The 12,061-nt window shown below is 39.0% G+C and overlaps 1 long non-coding RNA gene across 1 annotated transcript; it reads right to left on the bottom strand.

Annotated features, from left to right (window-relative positions):
- Positions 1–7,422: 7,422 nt before the first annotated feature.
- Positions 7,423–9,820, bottom strand: LOC128295182 (uncharacterized). The gene is made up of 2 exons (XR_008285516.1): positions 9,469–9,820; positions 7,423–7,615 (listed from the first exon to the last, which is right to left on the bottom strand). It is a non-coding gene; the product is annotated as an uncharacterized LOC128295182 (long non-coding RNA).
- Between the last annotated feature and the right edge of the window lie 2,241 nt (positions 9,821–12,061).

Here is a 12,061-nt window from a genome sequence, read left to right as displayed (position 1 = left end):
CCCTTAAGTGGGAGTGAGAAGCTACGCCTTCGTGAGGTTTTCGCCTCCGTGCAGGATAGTGGATCACTTTCGGGATACATCCGTACCTATGGTTTCGTGAGATTTTCATCTCCGTGTAGCCATAGAGAAATGTATTCCCCTGAACTGAACTCGATTCAAATGAGCCTATAATGGGTGAGGATCGAGGAATCTGCTAGTTCGGGTACCTTAAACTTTAGAACCAACCCCATGTCGAAGGACCGTTTAAGCCCAACTTAGACATCACTCTTATAAGTTATCGTTGAAATTTATTGATATCATGTGATACTGACTATCTCTTTTCTTTTGCTTGTATGTCATTTTGCATTTACAAAGATATCGGTTCATGGTCAGTTTCTAAGTTAGGAAGTTTTATTATGGAGAATGGACTTCTTGATAAAGTGGAAGGCAACGTTAACGTCCACAGATGGTCCGAGCAAACTCAACTAGAAAAGGGAGACAGTATAGCTATAGGATATGTGTCGGAGCTGCCAGATTATACTCGTATAAGTGTCACACAGAATAATCTCCAAGAGCTTAAGGAAATTTGGGATCAGTGGGGCAAAGAGACTAAGCAATTATTCTACGGTAACTATGGAGACTTACCTTACTTGCTTGATGTTCAGATAGACGAGCACTTATTCAGAGCCCCTGCTCAGTTTTGGAACCCGGCATACACTTGCTTCACTTTTGGAGAAGTAGACATGGTACCTACTGTGGAAGAGTACACTGCTTTACTTCGTTGTCCCTGGTTTCAGAATGATAGGATCTATTCCCGAGCTCCTTGTGTCTCTACCTTTTGGAAGAAATTGATGATTATTACGGGGATGAGCGAGCAGTGGGCCACGGCCCGAATTAAAGAAAAGGGTGAGTGCAAGTGCATTTCGTGGAATGCTTTGAAAGATTTGATTCTGACACACCCCGATGAGACAAAGAAGATAGATGTTTTTGCCCTAAGTTTATATGGATTGATGATCTTCCCTAAGGCTTTGGGATATGTGGATGAGGCAACCACAGATCTTTTTCATTGACTCAGTAAAAAGGTCACTTCTGTCCCTGCAATTTTGGCGGAAACACTTAGGTCTTTAGGTGCATGTAGGAGGGCTGGTGCTGGCAGGTTTATAGGGTGTGCTCAATTGCTTTTGGCTTGGTTCTGTAGCACCCCAAACCCGGCCCAGAAGTTATGGCCGGATCCGGCATGCCACATCAAAAACGTAAAAAAAAAAATTTCCATTCTAAGTCCAGAAAATCGTACTTGATGTTCAAAAGATTAATTCATTAAGGGTTAAAGCGAACGGAAGCTGTGCACTAGGTAGGAAACCGGAAAAGAGGTGGTGAGTCCATCGGATTGCTTAAGTACCAAGTTCCCTTCGGATCCAATCCTAGACATGCATACCGCCATTGCCACACCTTAACGTCATAGATATTTCTAAGAAACCGATTTGATTAAGTCATTTTTAGGAAAAGTGATTAATTTTGGAAAATACTTTCATTGCGGAAGCTTTGCTTGTTGTCGTGTTATTTTGAAATCAACTGTTGTTTTTGAAAACGCCCCTAAAGCTATCCAATTTCAACAGTTAAAATAAGTATTACCTATCTTAGTAATACATATTAAAACCATCAAAAATAATTAAGCGGGCTTATTACATTTAAAAACCCAAAAATTCAAACGTAAATAAAAGGATGTCCAGTTCACCAGAAGAAAATCAAACTTTCAGAAAGGGTGGCCACTCAAATTCCTCACAACTCCAAGCCCACTATGGTTGGGGATTACTGCGTGGATGAAAATAAAAGGGGTGAGTTTGGGGAAACTCGGTGTGTAAATTAACCCAACCATAGCCTATATCACTCAAACCACGAAATAGAATAAGTTGGCCTTAGCCTAGAAGCGAATTCGAATAAAGCCCATAGGCCCATAGCGTAAGCGAGCAGATATTACATGTTTATGCGAAACCCAACCATATCCAACCGTATACACCCCGTACCAACCTTACACCGTGTGGGGAGACAACTCGACCCACCCAACCGCTACACACCACGAATTTGCAATATGGCTGCGAGCAGATAATGTGATGAGTCACCAGATCTGAGATAATCGTGGCGAGCCACCGTATCAGATATATGTGGCGAGCCACCGGATCGAATATTTGTGGCGAACCACGGATCGAGATATTTGTGGCATAGCCACCGAACGCTTCCTCCATAATATAACCCATGTCCCCATGCAAGATATATAATCATGGCATACATCATACGAATCGATCGTCATGCTTTTCAGGTCAAAATTAACCCTAGGGGTATAACGGTAATTTTGCACTTAGGGGTATAATGATAATTTTCCATACATAGGGGTATTATAGTAATTTAGCTACTTTTAGGGTTTTCATGCATATCCTAACTATTTACGTACTATCAGAACACTTACCGCGCATACTTACCGAATTGGGCCCGTTGGCCCATGAACCCGTTCTTTGGCCCATTAAGCCCAAATTATCAAAATGTCGAAATCGCGCATCTGTAGTTTATTACTTTAGATTACCAAATATACAAACCCAACTATCTTACGAGCATTCAGACATAAATTCCCAAAATACCGACTTTTCGGCATTTCGCTTTTCGCTTTTGCCAATCTAGTCTATGAGAGGTGTCGATTTACAAACCTGTTTATGACGATATCTTGACGAGATCCACACACGAACTGCCTACAATTGGATTACTAACACGTTAATCTAACTATTCAAATCTGAACTACGTATTAACCCCTTACAATATTCGGCCAGCCACACCTACAGATCATAGTAAGCTTATAAGAAATCAATAAGCAACTCATTAACAAATTTTTGTCAATGTTTACCACATAATCATAATTTCACTGCAAGCTGTCTTCCTGAGCAACAGTCACTAAATCATTTATAACTGGAGCTACGAAACTCCAAATCAAGTGCCATTAATTTTCCCTGAAAATAGACTCATATATCTTCTATCCATAAAATTTTCAGAATTTTTGGTTTATCCAATCAATACCAGATTTTTCTAAAAGTTTCCCATGTTTCACTGTTTGACTAATCTGACCACTCTTCATTACGAATCAAATTTCTCATTGTACAGAATTCAAAATATGTTCTTGTTTATTTCATTAGAAACTAGACTCAATAAGCTTTAATTACATAATTTATTCAGCTTCTAATTCATCTCCCACAATTTATGGTGATTTTCCAAAGTCACGTTACTGCTGCTGTCCCAAGCAGATTTATTACCAAATCACTCTTTCACACCTAACTTGCATGCTTGTTATTTAAACATGTATATCACCAATCAATCATCACATATCTATTTTTTTACTTAAGTATAATCTCCATTTTATCATTTTAAAGCACAACATGTTAGCCGATTTTTCCCTTTAGCATCTAAGGCACATGCATGTTCATTTATTTGGCTCAACTTCACCTATCTTCCATTTTTCATCAAAAGAACATGAAACAACAACCATTTCCTTCATTTTAATTCATGACTAAATGCTCACAACACAACTAAAAATCAAAATATACTTCAAGAGTTAAGGTAGAATCAAGAAGAACTCATGAACCTCAAAATAGAAGCAAGGTACCAAGAACTTACCTTCAATTTTTCTCCTCCTAATGACCAAATACTCAAGAGCTTTCTCCTCTCCTTTCTCTTCTCTAATTTTCAGCTATGATGAACAAAGATGGACAAAACTTTGTTCTTTTCACCCTTTTCTTTTAATAAAACTTCATATTTCATCCATTTAATTCTTTAATACAAAAGACATGATATTCTTATCATGAAACATTTACCTAACCCATTATCATGAAACATTTACCTAACCCATTATCATGGAACATTTACCTAACCTATTATCATGAAACATTTACCTAACCTATTATCAATTTGTATCAATTTGTACCATAAATTATGGATATCAAGTGTACATTTTGTCTACAACAACATGATGATTGGCCACTTCATGTAAAATGGGAGGTTTGTCATGCAAATCCTCCTATTTTGCACTCCTATTTATTTGGCCACTTCAATTTAGCCTATAGCATTTTCAAACATTTTCACATAGGTCCTATTTCATAATTTCACCCCCTTTTTCTTATGGAACAAAAATTAACTAAAATTGTCGGGTTCTATCTTAAGTTTGGGCTTTCTAGAGGCCCACTAACATAATTAAACCTATGCCAACATTCACGAATTCCCGAAAATTGGGCGTTACAACTCTACCCTCCTTAAAGAAATTTCGTCCTCGAAATTTACCTAATCAAACAGATGAGGGTATTGTTGTTGCATCGTCTTCTCGCTCCCAAACTCGAAGTTTCCCTTCCTTAACTTGTTGAAAACGAGCGACCAAAGACTCATCGTTCAACTGTTTTTCCTTAATCGATCCACCAGAGTTGGCCTCACTTGCAACTCAACCAGCAGACTTCCATCATCATCTGAGACTCGAGACAAGCAAACATTACTCTCAGATCAGATACAACTCTACGACTTAGAGCATCGGCTACCACATTAGCCTTGCTTGGGTGATACTCGATCGAATAGTCATAATCCTTAAGCAACTCAATCCATCTCCTTTGCCTAAGGTTCAACTCATTCTAAGTAAACAAATACTTAAGACTCTTATGGTCAGTGTCTATAATACACCTTTCTCCGTACAAGTAATGTCTCCAAATCTTAAGTGCAAATATTACTGCTGCCAACTCTAAATCATGAGTCAAATAGTTTCCCTCATGAGGCTTAAGCTATCGTGATGCATATGCAACCACCTTACCCTCTTGCATTAACACGCAGCCCAAACCCACGTGTGATGCGTCACTGTACACAGTAAAATCATTCCCAGACTCCGGCTGAATTAACACAAGTGCTTCAGTCAGAACTTTCTTCAACTTCTCAAAAGGTTTCTGCTGCTTATTAGTCCATACAAACGGTACTCCTTTCCTTATGAGTTTTGTCAAAGGTGCTGTCATCACAGAAAAACCTTCCATAAACCTTCTACAGTATCCTACCAACCCTACGAAACTTTGAATTTTCGACACCGTCCTAGGTGGCTTCCACTCCAAAATTGCTTCAATCTTTTGAGGGTCCACCTTAATCCCTTCGGCAGAGACCAATGTCCTAAGAAGGTTACCTCCCTCAACCAAAATTCACACTTGCTGAACTTCGCAAAGAGTTCCTTCTCTCTTAACACTCGCAGCACTATACGGAGATGCTCATCATGTTTCGCTTCAGTTTCAGAATATATTAGGATATCGTCAATAAAGACGACTACGAACTGATCCAAAAATGGTTGGAACACACGATTCATCAGATCCATAAATGCTGCAGGAGCGTTCATCAGTCCAAATGGCATAACCAGAAACTCGTAATGACCATACCGAGTCCTGAATGTCGTCTTTTGGATATCTGCCTCATTGACCCTTAACTGATGATATCCAGATCGAAGGTCGATCTTGGAAAATACAGAAGCTCCTTTAAGTTGGTCAAATAGATCGTCAATCCTTGGTAGTGGATACTTATTCTTAATCGTCAGTTTGTTCAACTGGCGATAATCAATGCACATCCGCATCGTACCATCCTTCTTTTTCACGAATAGCACCGGTGCTCCCCATGGAGACACGCTTGGCCTAATGAAGCCCCTATCCAACAACTCTTGAATTTGAGCCTTTAACTCCACTAACTCCTTCGGTGCCATCCTATATGGTGTGATGGACACAGGTACCGTTCCAGGTAACAAATCTATTCCAAACTCAACTTCTCGGCTTGGAGGCAATCTTGGAAGCTCCTCCAGAAAAACATCTTGGAACTCCTTTACGGTCCTAACCTTATCTACTGTCAGTCCCTCCTCTTTCGACTAACTTACAAATACCAATTAGGCCTCACAAACTTTCTGAATCCACTTTTCGGCTCTTAATGCCGACACTACATTGGACAAATAATCCCTTCTCTCAGCTATCACCATAACCTCATCATCCTTTGTAGTTCTTAACACCATTCGTTTAGCAGCACAATCCAGAGTCGCCTTATGCTTAACAAGCCAATCCATTCCCAAAATGAGGTCAAACTCTCCGAATGGTAACTCCATCAGATCTCCAGGAAAAATCCTACCTTGAGTTTCTAAGGGTACATCCTTATACAGATTGTTTACCCTAACCGAGTTATCCAAAGGGACTTAGTACAGATACCACACTCACAATCTCCTCAGAGCAGTTCAAGTCGTCCATAATCCGTTCTGTGGCCTCCAACCAATATTTCGCCACATTCGGGGCTATACCAGACATGCCCTTAAAGATCTCTGTTCCGTTAGTCCCGAAGTCATTCAGAAATAGATCCCTGAATTTCGTTGTCCGAACTTACTCCGGCAACCCTTTCCAGAACACGAAGCATTGCCTGTGATAGGGTATCATCCTCGGCGGCCCTATCATACGACCCATTCTCATCCGTCGGTGGTAGTCGTGCTACTCCAGTGGGTATGTGTTCAGAAGACGAAGATCCAGCTTGAGTACTATCTCGGCCTCGACCACGGCCTCTTTCCCGAGTAGCTCTCGTACTCATATCGATTTATCTTGATTACAAATTTTTATGCATCAATTAATATTCCAGTGTTTATTACAGATGTTTTATGAATCAGATAGTAATTCAGAGTTTGTTTTCGCAGAATCGAAGTCTAGCTACAGTTTCAGTCTCTTATCAAATTTTTCTATGGCTTCAGTATCATCCTATCTAGAGTATCCTAGTAGGGTTTCAGTACAGACAGATAATTCAAAAAAATATTTAGAAGAGTTCAGAGTAATACTTACAGGCTTGGGCCGAAGATTCGGAATACCACCTTCTAAAGATTTAAATTTTGAAAACTGCGTTTTTCGCAATCTTTATAAAATTTTTGTTTTCGAAGATCTAAATTTTGTAAACCTATTCCACAGCCGAGCTGTTGTAACTGGGCTCTGATACCACTAAATGTAGCACCCCAAACCCGGGCCAGAAGTTATGGCCGGATCCGGCATGCCACATCAAAAACGTAAAAAAAAAATTTCCATTCTAAGTCCAGAAAATCGTACTTGATGTTCAAAATATTAATTCATTAAGGGTTAAAGCGAACGGAAGCTGTGCACCAGGTAGGAAACCGGAAAAGAGGTGGTGAGTCCATCGGACTGCTTAAGTACCAAGCTCCCTTCAGATCCAATCCTAGACATGCATACCGCCATTGCCACACCTTAACGTCATGGATATTTCTAAGAAACCGATTTGATTAAGTCATTTTTAGGAAAAGTGATTAATTTTGGAAAATACTTTCATTGCGGAAGCTTTGCTTGTTGTCGTGTTATTTTGAAATCAAGCTGTTGTTTTTGAAAAGCGCCTAAAGCTATCCAATTTCAATAGTTAAAATAAGTATTACCTATCTTAGTAATACATATTAAAACCATCAAAAATAATTAAGCGGCCTTATTACATTTAAAAACCCAAAACTTCAAACGTAAATAAAAGGATGTCCAGTTCACCAGAAGAAAATCAAACTTTCAGAAAGGGTGGCCACTCCAAATTCCCTCACAGCTCCAAGCCCACTATGGTTGGGGATTACCTGCGTGGATGAAAATAAAAGGGGTGAGTTTGGGGAAACTCAGTGTGTAAATTAACCCAACCATAGCCTATATCAGCTCAAACCACAGAAATAGAATAAGTTGGCCTTAGCCTAGAACAGAATTCAGAATAAAGCCCATAGGCCCATAGTAGAACAAAACAGATATTACATGTTTATGTAGAAACTCAACCATATCCAACCGTATACACCCCCGTACCAACCTTACATCGTGTGAGGAGACAACTCGACCCACCCAACCGCTACACACCACAGAATTTGCAGCATGGCTGCGAGCAGAATAATGTGACAGAGTCACAGATCTGAATAATCGTGGCGAGCCACGAAGCAGAATATATGTGGCGAGCCACCGGATCGATATTTGTGGCGAGCCACAGATCGAATATTTGTGGCATAGCCACCAGAATGCTTTGTCCATAATATAACCCATGTCCCCATGCAACAGATATATAATCATGGCATACATCATACAGAATCAGATCGTCATGCTTTTCGGTCAAAATTAACCCTAGGGGTATAACGGTAATTTTGCACCTAGGGGTATAACGATAATTTTTCATACATAGGGGTATTATAGTAATTTAGCTACTTTTAGGGTTTTCATGCATATCCTAACTATTTAAATACTATCGAACACTTATCACAAGATACTTACGAATTGGGCCGTTGGCCCATGAACCCGTTCTTTGGCCCATTAAGCCCAAATTATCAAAATGTACTAAATCGCGCGTCTTGTAGTTTATTACTTTAGATTACCAAATATACAAACCCAACTATCTTACGAGCATTACTTTTCATAAATTCCCAAAATATCGACTTTTTGGTATTTGACTTTTCGCTTTTGCCAATCTAGTCTATGAGAGGTGTCGGTTACAAACACATTTGCGACGATATCTTGTGAGATCCACACACGAACTGCCTACAATTGGATTACTAACACGTTAATCTAACTATTCAAATACGAACTACGTATTAACCCCTTACAATATTCGGCCAACCACACCTACAGATCATAGTAAGCTTATAAGAAATCAATAAGCAACTCATTAACAAATTTTTGTCAATGTTTACTACATAATCATAATTTCACTGCAAGCTGTCTTCTTGAGCAACAGTCACTAAATCATTTATAACTGGAGCTACGAAACTCCAAATCAAGTGCCATTAATTTTCCCTGAAAATAGACTCATATATCTTCTATCCATAAAATTTTCAGAATTTTTGGTTTATCCAATCAATACCAGATTTTTCTAAAAGTTTCCCATGTTTCACTGTTTGACTAATCTGACCACTCTTCATTACGAATCAAATTTCTCATTGTACAGAATTCAAAATATGTTCTTGTTTATTTCATTAGAAACTAGACTCAATAAGCTTTAATTACATAATTTATTCAGCTTCTAATTCATCTCCCACAATTTATGGTGATTTTCCAAAGTCACGTTACTGCTGCTGTCCCAAGCAGATTTATTACCAAACCACTCTTTCACACCTAACTTGCATGCTTGTTATTTAAACATGTATATCACCAATCAATCATCACATATCTATTTTTTTACTTAAGTATAATCTCTATTTCATTATTTTAAAGCACAACATGTTAGCCGATTTTTCCCTTTAGCATCTAAGGCACATGCATGTTCATTTATTTGGCTCAACTTCACCTATCTTCCATTTTTCATCAAAAGAACATGAAACAACAACCATTTCCTTTATTTTAATTCATGACTAAATGCTCACAACACAACTAAAAATCAAAATATACTTCAAGAGTTAAGGTAGAATCAAGAAGAACTCATGAACCTCAAAATAGAAGCAAGGTACCAAGAACTTACCTTCAATTTTTCTCCTCCTAATGACCGAATACTCAAGAGCTTTCTCCTCTCCTTTCTCTTCTCTAATTTTCAGCTATGATGAACAAAGATGGACAAAACTTTGTTCTTTTCACCCCTTTTTCTTTTAATAAAACTTCATATTTCATCCATTTAATTCTTTAATACAAAAGACATGATATTCTTATCATGAAACATTTACCTAACCCATTATCATGAAACATTTACCTAACCCATTATCATGGAACATTTACCTAACCTATTATCATGAAACATTTACCTAACCCATTATCATGGAACATTTACCTAACCTATTATCAATTTGTATCAATTTGTACCATAAATTATGGATATCAAGTGTACATTTTGTCTACAACAACATGATGACTGGCCACTTCATGTAAAATGGGAGGTTTGTCATGCAAATCCTCCTATTTTGCACTCCTATTTATTTGGCCACTTCAATTTAGCCTATAGCATTTTCAAACATTTTCACATAGGTCCTATTTCATAATTTCACCCCCTTTTTCTTATGGAACAAAAATTAACTAAAATTGTCGGGTTCTATCTTAAGTTTGGGCTTTCTAAAGGCCCACTAACATAATTAAACCTATGCCAACATTCACAGAATTCCCGAAAATTGGGGCGTTACAGGTTCTACAGTCATTTTCGGTTGATAGATAGGGTGGTTTTTCGGGTTTACTTTGAGGATTATTCACCGTTGAAAGATATAGTAGCTTCAACCAGGAGAGTTGATATTCCAGAAGAGAATTGGATAGCGTTATTTCAGAACCTTCAGTCGAAAGATGTCGAGTGGAGGGCTCCGTGGATGATGCCTGGTGAGGTTCTTTACCGATGCTGTAGTTTTGATTGGGTACCCTTATTGGGGATTTGGGGTGCCATTGGCTATGCCCCTTTGCTCGTACTGAGGCAACATGGATTGAGACAGTTCATACCAGCGACTCAGGGGTTGGCTCAAAGTGAATTTGTATATAGAGGAGCCGATTACAAGAGGAGGGTTAGTCAAGTTTCTAGTGCTTGAAAGAAGACTTGTCGATTGAGAAGAAAAGCTATTAGCCCCGCTACGACACCGGAATACATAGAATGGAGAGGTAGAAGAGTTAATGATAATATCTCTAAGCTAAGTATGGAAGGAGCTCGACCAATGGAGGAATATTTGCAAGTAAGGCCCTCAAAGTTAGAAATTATGAAACAAGTGTTCGAGAGACAAAGCTTGGAGTTCGAGAGGAGGATAGCAAAGCTCGAATAAGAAAAGATGTATTTGAGTTTGGACGTTAATGTTCAAAATATGGAAGTCGAGAAAGAGAGGAAAGAAAAAAGGAAGATTGAGAAAGATCGAGATGATCTAAGGGAGCATTACAAAAGGGCACAAGTAGCCTTGAGGAGGGCGAGAGTAGAAGGATCTTCGAAGCAGTGGCAGCAGGAGGTTCAAGAAGAAAAGGATAGAGCCGAGTACTGGGAGAGGAAATCCCAAGAAATGAGGGGGCAGAATTTGGCATTAGAGGAAGAGAATAAAGGATTGAGGACCAATGTAATGGAACTTGGAAAATCCCTGCGTTGGCACCAAAACCATAATTCTACGGTCGAGTTAAAGGAGCTAAGAAACAAGGTTGAAGATTTGGAGGTGGCATTGCATGACGGTGAACTCCGGGTTAAGCAGCTCAAGGCACAAGAGGATTATCTGAGGGGAGAGCTATATCAGGCTAAAGAATAGGTCAGAAAAAAGGGATCATGTCATTAGTGAAGCCATAGCTCAGATTCGAGAGGTTGCTGAGTATGTGCAAGACTTGGCAATTCGAGCTGACGCATTGAGTCTGATGTATTCATCATCGTCAGATGTAGGACGAAGGTTAGCCCTTTTATTAGATAGAGTTAAAGCTTTGGGCCTTAGGGCGAAATCGTATTTGTAATCCTCTTATATGTAAAGATATTCTTTTTCTAAATAAAATTTTCTAAATGAAGTTGAACTAGAATCGATATTCTTTTTGTATTCATGCATTTGCATCTCATAACATTTCATCACATCATTTGCATTCAAAGTTATAGAAAGACCCTGATTAGTTAAAGTTTACTTTCCAGAGAGGTAGAAAAGAGAGAGGTAGAAAAGAAAATCTGGAAATCACACATCCTTACGACACTCGTACTAAAACTAAGAACATGGATCAAAGGTTTGAGCAATTACAAAAAGATATGTAGGATCAAATGCAAGAGCAGTTGGCCAAAATACAGAATGAAATGAGGGAGCAGATGCTAGAGGCTCAGAGAAACATGATGGTTGAAATGGCTCAGCTGCTAAGAGTCACTGATAAAGGAAAAGCTCCCATGGCAATCACTGAAGAGGATAATGAAGGCCCTCCTCCGGTTTTACTCCGCCTCATGTGCCCCTGCAAATCGAGGCACCTCCTAGAAGGTCATCTGTCACAGTAAGGCCTCAATATGGGCCAGTAGATGCTAAAATCCCCATAAATTTCCCATCTGGGTTGGGAAATAATTTGGATGATAGCTCGATCAACCCTATTACTCCTGATCTGGATCTAATGGAGAAGGAAAGAATGGCCACTGAATCCTCAAAACA

This window comes from Gossypium arboreum, chromosome 7, assembly GCF_025698485.1.
Source record: "Gossypium arboreum isolate Shixiya-1 chromosome 7, ASM2569848v2, whole genome shotgun sequence".
Classification (NCBI taxonomy): domain Eukaryota; kingdom Viridiplantae; phylum Streptophyta; class Magnoliopsida; order Malvales; family Malvaceae; genus Gossypium; species Gossypium arboreum.
This window is presented reverse-complemented; position numbering and strand designations above follow the sequence as displayed.